This window comes from Mus pahari, chromosome 7 (assembly GCF_900095145.1).
Source record: "Mus pahari chromosome 7, PAHARI_EIJ_v1.1, whole genome shotgun sequence".
Taxonomy (NCBI): Eukaryota; Metazoa; Chordata; class Mammalia; order Rodentia; family Muridae; genus Mus; species Mus pahari.
This window is the reverse complement of record NC_034596.1, coordinates 32,433,976-32,441,175: the sequence shown is the minus strand read 5'-3', so window position 1 is coordinate 32,441,175 and position 7,200 is coordinate 32,433,976.

The following is a 7,200-nucleotide window of genomic DNA, read 5'->3' as shown; positions in this document are numbered from 1 at the left end:
GTGGTGGGTGTACTAGGTCTGATGGTGCCCCATGTTCTTGGTTTCTGTTAGTAAGATTCTTATATTTGCCTTTCACCATCTGGAAATCTCTGGTGTTAATTTTCAAGCTGTCTCTGGCTGGAGTTTGATCTTCCTGTGATTCTGTTAGCCCCTGTCAACACTCCTGGGAATCTAACTCTCCCCTGCCTCCCCTTGGTCAGAGCACTCTCTGCAGGCAAGCTCTCCTCTTGCAAGTCAGGTGTCCAGAAGTCTGGAGCTCTGATCCTCCTTCTGAGTCCTGGGGTCAGAGCCCTCCCTGTAGGCCAACTCTCCCTGCGTGATCCAGAGGACCTGTGATCTCAAGGACCTGTGGTGTGGAGAGTTCTCCAGAGTGCTCATCTGTCTCAGCTGGGGTTCAGAAGAGAGATGGCAGGGGTGGCCATGACAGGAACCCAACCTCTGGGCAGGCAGTATTCCTTTGTTCCTGTTCCCGCTGACACAAGCGACTGCTGGATTCTCTGGAATTGATTGTGTTCCACTCACCCGGGATCCCGAGGACTATGATCCCGAGGATCTGTGGTGTGGAGAGTCCTCCGGAGTGCTCAGCTGCCTCCGCTTGGGTTCAGAAGAGAGATGGCAGGAGTGGCCCTGACTGGACCGGAACTCCCCCCCCCTCGCCTCTGGGCCGGCAGTTTTCCTTTGTCCCTGTTCCAGCTGACACAAGCCCCTGCTGGATTCTCTGGAGTTGATTGTGTTCCACTCACCATGATCCTGAGGATCTGTGATGTGGAGAGTCCTCCAGATCACTTAGCTGCCTCTGCTAGGGTTCAGAAGAGAGATCATACATTGCTTTTATTACATAGAGTTCTATGGATTGGTATTATACTACATATGCTATTGTATTGTTCAAACACTTTATAAAAAAAATCAATTGCCAAGATAAGTGAATTGCAATTTTCCAACATAGTGGTGCATTTGTATAGTTTTGGGTACTTATGTACACTATATAAAGATATAGGAATGATCTTTGTATTTTCCTTCTGTCTTAAGCTGGCTAGTTTTCTATTCATTGGACACAGGATAGATTCATTTGAGAAGAGAGAATCACAATTGAGATAAACCCAGATTGTGTTGTGGGATTCCAGTAGCGAACTAAAATTTATATAATATTTTTGTAGTGAATTTTTAAAATGAGTAAAGCCAAACTTAAGAAATTGTGCATAAGGTAAGCAGCCCTGGGAACATATTGTGCATTTTCTTGATTGATATTTAATGTGGAGTGGCCTAACCACATGGCTGGTGTTTCTGGGTTCTATAAGAAAACAGACTGGGCAAGCCATGGTGAAAATCCATTAAGAGCATTCCTACATGGTCTCTCCAGCTCCCATCTCCAGGCTCCTGTCCTGCTTGAGTTTCTGCCCTGACTTCCTTCATTGATGGACTGTTACCTGGAAGTATAAATGAAATAAACCCTTTCTTCCCTGAGTTGCTTTTGGTCATAGTGTTTTGTCACAGTAGTAGAAAGTCTAAGGTATATCTTTAGTGTACACTAGAAATGTACATATATTTTAATAAGAATTTTGTATTTTATATGCTACATATTGTTTCTTTTCCTTTAATTTTAAAAACTATTTTGTTAAACTGATAATTGTATCTTTGTGTTCTACTTTATAGTTCTATGAGGTCTAGAGGTATGGCTCCCCTGTGGCGTAATACTTGCTTAGGGTGTATACTGCCCTGCATATATAAGTAGCTTCATTCCAGATTCTTTTTTATTCCATTCTATGTATGTATGTATGTATGTATGTATGTATGTATGTATGTATGTATTTATTTATTATTTTCTTTATTTACATTTCAAATGTTATCCCGAAAGTTCCCTATACCTCCCCCAGGCCCCTGCTCCCCTACCCACCCACTCCCACTTCTTGGCCCTGCCTTTCCCCTGTGCTGGGTCATATACAGTTTACAAGACCAAGGTTCATTCCAGATTCTTTAGAATGCTAAGCAGAAAGTTGGGTAGCTTTAACATTTAAATATAGTCAAGTTTCTCTCATTATAAAGTCAGTAAAAGTTGGTCATGGTGGGAGATACTTATAATCCCAGCACTCAAGGAGACAAGGCAGAAGGATTAGGAATTCAAATCCATTCACAACTACACGGCATGTTAAATACTAGCCTGGGCTACAAGAGACCCTGTCTCAGAAAAAAAAAAAAATTGAGTAACGGTAGAGTAATTTAATCAAAAGTGCATCATGTATACAAGTTACCTGAAGTGAAATTCTGATAATGACGCTGTACAACCAAAACTTCTGGCCTTAGAACATGAGATTTATCAAATGTGTTAAAGGACAGAGGATAGCATCCCAAGACACTCAACTCTATCTAACAGACACTATTAAATACTAATAAATAAACCGTCAAAGCAAATGAGCAGTAGAGATACCTAGAGAGTCAGCACATTTGTATTACGCTGGTTGCAAATTAGGTTCTCCAGAAGCAGAAGCTAAGGGTTTTAGGGATCAAGACCCATACAACAGACTAGGAAAAAGCAGAAAGCGGCAGGAAGATGCCTGAACACAGGATCTACAAACCCTACAGTGGGATATCAGAATGGTGTAACTGGACCTGAAATGGACAACCTTTTCTCAAAGTACCCGTAGGTCAGACCAAACAATTGTCTGTAGTTAAACTCTGAAGGGGCTGAGCTGTGGAGGCTGCCTGCCACGAAGCAGCATCTTCCGAAGCAAAGGTTCATCCGTCATAGTCTTGGAAAAAGTTCAACTCGTTTAGCCAGATAATGAAAGTGGCATAAATCAGGATGAGCAGGAAGTGTTTGCTCTCTGTGGCTTCTTCCCAGTGCGTCATAAGAACAAAGCAGAACATGGAAATGAGAGCTGGGCAAACACTAGCTCTACTCTTAGATGCAGCCAACACTTTAGTGTAGACATTTGCGGTCTATAAACTATTTTGTACGTAATCCCAGACTTCCCCCTGCCTGCAGACAAGAGTAGCAGTGGCCAAGGGGTGCTGACAAACTTTTTCATGCCCAGCCAATATTGTCTAATATCTGGATGTTTTTGTCTTAGTACAAAATGCCTCACACTACCAAGAAGATGACTTTTAAAATGAGCAATCTTTATAGATATTCATTGTTGTTCCAGAATTCATCATTAAATATTTGTTCTTCTCTAATCTAGTAAATGTATTTAAAGATGTGACTTGCTCTATGAATTCCTATCGTAATGCTACTGATATGCTGAGTGACTCTGGATTGCTTGGTTTCTCTAAATGGTATCACATGCCTTTCTGTTCTTGGTTTGGCTTCATTGATCCACATTTTCCTGAAACCAGGTAGAGCATCTTTACTGATCTTCATCAAAATGGACAGTGTAGGAATCATGTCAGACAGAAGCCTGATGACTGAGAGGAGTCATTTAACCCCTAAGTGCTTCAGTTTTGGGGTTTGTTTGTGTTTGTTGTTTGTTTTGTAAATAACATCATTCAAGCAAAAGGAAGTGATTCCTGCTAACATATAGGACACAGTCAATTGAGAGACAGGCTGCACTGAAATAGCTTCCAGATACTACATTTAAACATGATAAATAATGGCTAGAAATGACATTTACCTAGGAGAGTGATTTCACTGAAGGGTGTTGCTTTCCTATTAAAGGGGTCATTTTCCCATGGGCTAAGAAACTATGTTTTCAGTCTTCTAAAGTCTCACTTTCTGTAATGTTGATGCTTCCTAAGGAGTTGGTCTTATTGCTTTCCTGAGATTGCAACTAAGAGTGGTTAACCAATTTGATTAGGACTCTTTCTATCTGAAATGTTATCTTGGAAAGTTATAAGACAAGTCAGTAATCATCAAAAGTTCTGAGTGCTAGGTGCTATGTTAGGTGGGACACTTCCTTGTCACTCACATGGGGTGCTTTTCAACCTTACAAGTGAAAACTGGAAGGTGAGAGTTTAAGTAACTAGGTTGTGATTGCATAACAGATAAAAGATCAAGTGATGGGCTGATTAGCTTCAATTACTTATTTTATATTGTATTGCTATAGTATCAATTTCAAGCCCTACATATGACATGTAGCTATCCATTTTTAATCTATAATCCAAAATAAATTAAAACCTAAACATTAAAATATAAATGTCAAATGGATTTCAGGTGTTAATCTATTTTAGTCTTCTTTATAGTTGTGATAATTTTAAATATCAGCTTTATACAATGTTGAATAATTTGGAGAGAAAGTCTTAATAAGGACTGTCTAAATTGGGTTGGCCTGTTTGTAAGTATGTTGTGCATAGTCTTGATCATATTAACTGATATTAAAGAAGCCAACCCACTTTGGGCAGCACCATACCCTAGGAAGGATGCCCTGACAGACATACACATCAGGAAATTTAGGTGAACAGCAGGAGAAAGGGAGGAGAAATAAGCAATGGATTCTGGATGTACTGAAAAGACTTGAGGTTATATATGATCAAAATATATAGTATGCATGTGTGATTTCCTCAAAGAGTTAATTTAAATGCTGTATTTAAAATACTGCTGGCAGGAAAACATAATATATAGTTTATATAGCACGTTATATATACAAATAATAAGATAAAAGGAAGTTATCAACTTGAGAGTGAAGGGGTAGTGGGAGGCATTGGAGGGAAGTAACCTGGAAGAAGCTATTAAGAAAAAAGGAAGGGGAGAATGATGTGAATTATTCTAACTCAAGTAAAAGCATATTTTCAGAGGAAGATAAAGTAGGGCTACATAGGCTTATAAACTTGCTCAGTATTGACCAGTCATGTTTTTAATCTCAGCATTCTAGAGATTTTGCAAGAATGGAGCGTTTATTTTGCATTGTTTCAAGCAAAGCATTAAATCACGAGAAACTGAGATAATGAAAGAGTCTGCTCAAAGTACAACTTGAGAAAAAAGAGCAGAAGAAGAGAGTTGCAAAGAAAAGGAAGTAGGTCCTGGTGAGTCCTCATTCGACATTTACAGTAGAGCTGAACACCATATATGTGAGCAGAGACAAAAATAGATTTCATATAAAAAAAGAAATATTAAATGACATTTCTTGGTTAATGGCTGGGTGTTTTTTAATTTATTTATTTTTTGCACTCCATATTTTATTCCTCCTATCCGCCCTCTGACTACTCCACATCCCACACCACTGCCCCACCCCCTATCTCCATGTGGCTGTCCCCACTCCCTACCCCACCTAACCTCTATACTTCCTGGGGACTCTAGCCTCTTGAGGGTTAGGTGCATCATCTCTGAATGAACACAGACCCTGAAATCCTCTACTCTATGTGTGTTAGAGGCCTCATATCAGCTGGTGTATGCTGTCTGTTTGGTGGTCCAGTGTTTGAGAAATCTCTGGGGTCCAGATTAATTGAGACTGCTGGACCTCCTACCAATTTCTCTCCTCCTCAGCTTCTTTCAGCTTTTCCCTAATTCAACAACAGGGGTCAGCTGCTTCTGTCCATTAGTTGGGTGCAGATATCTGCAGCTGACTCTTTCAGCTGCTTGTTGGAACTTTCGGAGGGCAGTCATGCTAGGTCCCTTTTTGTGAGCATGCCATAGCCTCAGTAATAGTATCAGGCCTTGGGACCTCCCCTTGAGGAAGATCCAACTTTGGGCCTGTCACTGGACCTTCTTTTCCTCAGGCTCCTCGCCATTTCCATCCCTATAGTTCTTTCAGTCAGAAACAATTATGGATCAGAGTTGTGACTGCAGGATGGCAACCCTGTCCCTCACTTGATGTCCTGTCTTCCTGCTGGAGGTGGGCTCTATAAGTTTCCTTGCCCAAGTGTCTGGCATTTCATCTAAGGTCCCTCCCTTTGAGTCCTGAGAGTCTCTCACCTCCCAGGTCTCTGGTGCATTCTGGAGGGTCCCCCCAACCTCCTATCTCACAAGGTTGCCTGTTTCCATTCATTCTACTGGCCCTCAGGGCATCAGTCATTTTGCCTCACCCAATACCAGATCAGGTTCCCCTCTCCTCCCACTCCCCCCAACCCTGGTCCACTTTCCCTTCCAAATCCCTTCCTCCCTCCCTACTTGTGATTGCTTTCTTCTCTCTCCCAAGTGGTACTGAGGCATCCTCACTTGGGCACTTCAGCTTTTTGACCTTTTTGAGTTCTGTGGATTGTATCTTGGTATTTTGTACTTTTTAATTTTTTTATTTTTTATTTTTGGTTAGTATCTACTTATTAGTGAGTACATACCATGCATGTCCGTTTGGGTTTGAGTTATTTCACTCAGGATGATATTTTCTAGTTCCATCCATTTGCCTGCAAAACTCAGGATATCCCTGTTCTTAATGGCTGAGTAGTATTCCATTGTGTACATGAACCACATTTTCTGTATCCATTCCTCTGTCATGGGACATCTAGGTTGTTTCCAGCTTCTGGCTATCACATATAAGGCCACTGAGAACATAGTGAAACAAGTGCCCCTGTGGCATGGTGGGGCATTTTGGGGTATATTCCCAAGAGTGGTATAGCTGGGTCTTAAGGTAAATCTATTTCCAATTTTCCGAGGAATCTCCAAATTGATTTCCAGAGTGGCTATATCAGTTTTCAATCCCACCAGCAACAGAAAAGTGTTCCATTTTCTCCACATCCTCTCCAACATGTGTTGTCACCTGAGGTTTTGATCTTAGCCATTCTGATTGGTATAAGGTGAAATCTCAGGGTTGTTTTGATTTGTATTTCTTTGATCACTAAGGACTTAGAACATTTCCTTAGATTCCTCCGTTGTGAATTCTTGGTTCGGTTCTATACCCCATTTTTTAATTGGGTTGCTTGGTTTATTGGTGATTAACTTCTTGAGTTCTTTATATATTTTGGATATTAACCCTCTAGCGGATGTGGGGTTAGTGAAGATTTTTTCCCAATCTGTAGGTTGCTGATTCGTCTTATTGACTCTCCTTTGCCTTACAGAACCTTTCCAGTTTCATGAGGTCCCATTTATCAATTCTTGATCTTAGAGCATGAGCCATTGGAGTTCTGTTCAGGAAATTTCCCTGTATGTCAATGGCTGGGTGTTTTGGGGGAGGTTTTATGAGCACCAAAATTTGCCACTAAATTATCTGACCTGAATGGAAACTCTGAAATACGCTCTGAACTCCACAGGTGATCTGTAGAATGCATATATATAATATATATATATATATATATATATATATATATATATATATATATATATATTATATATAT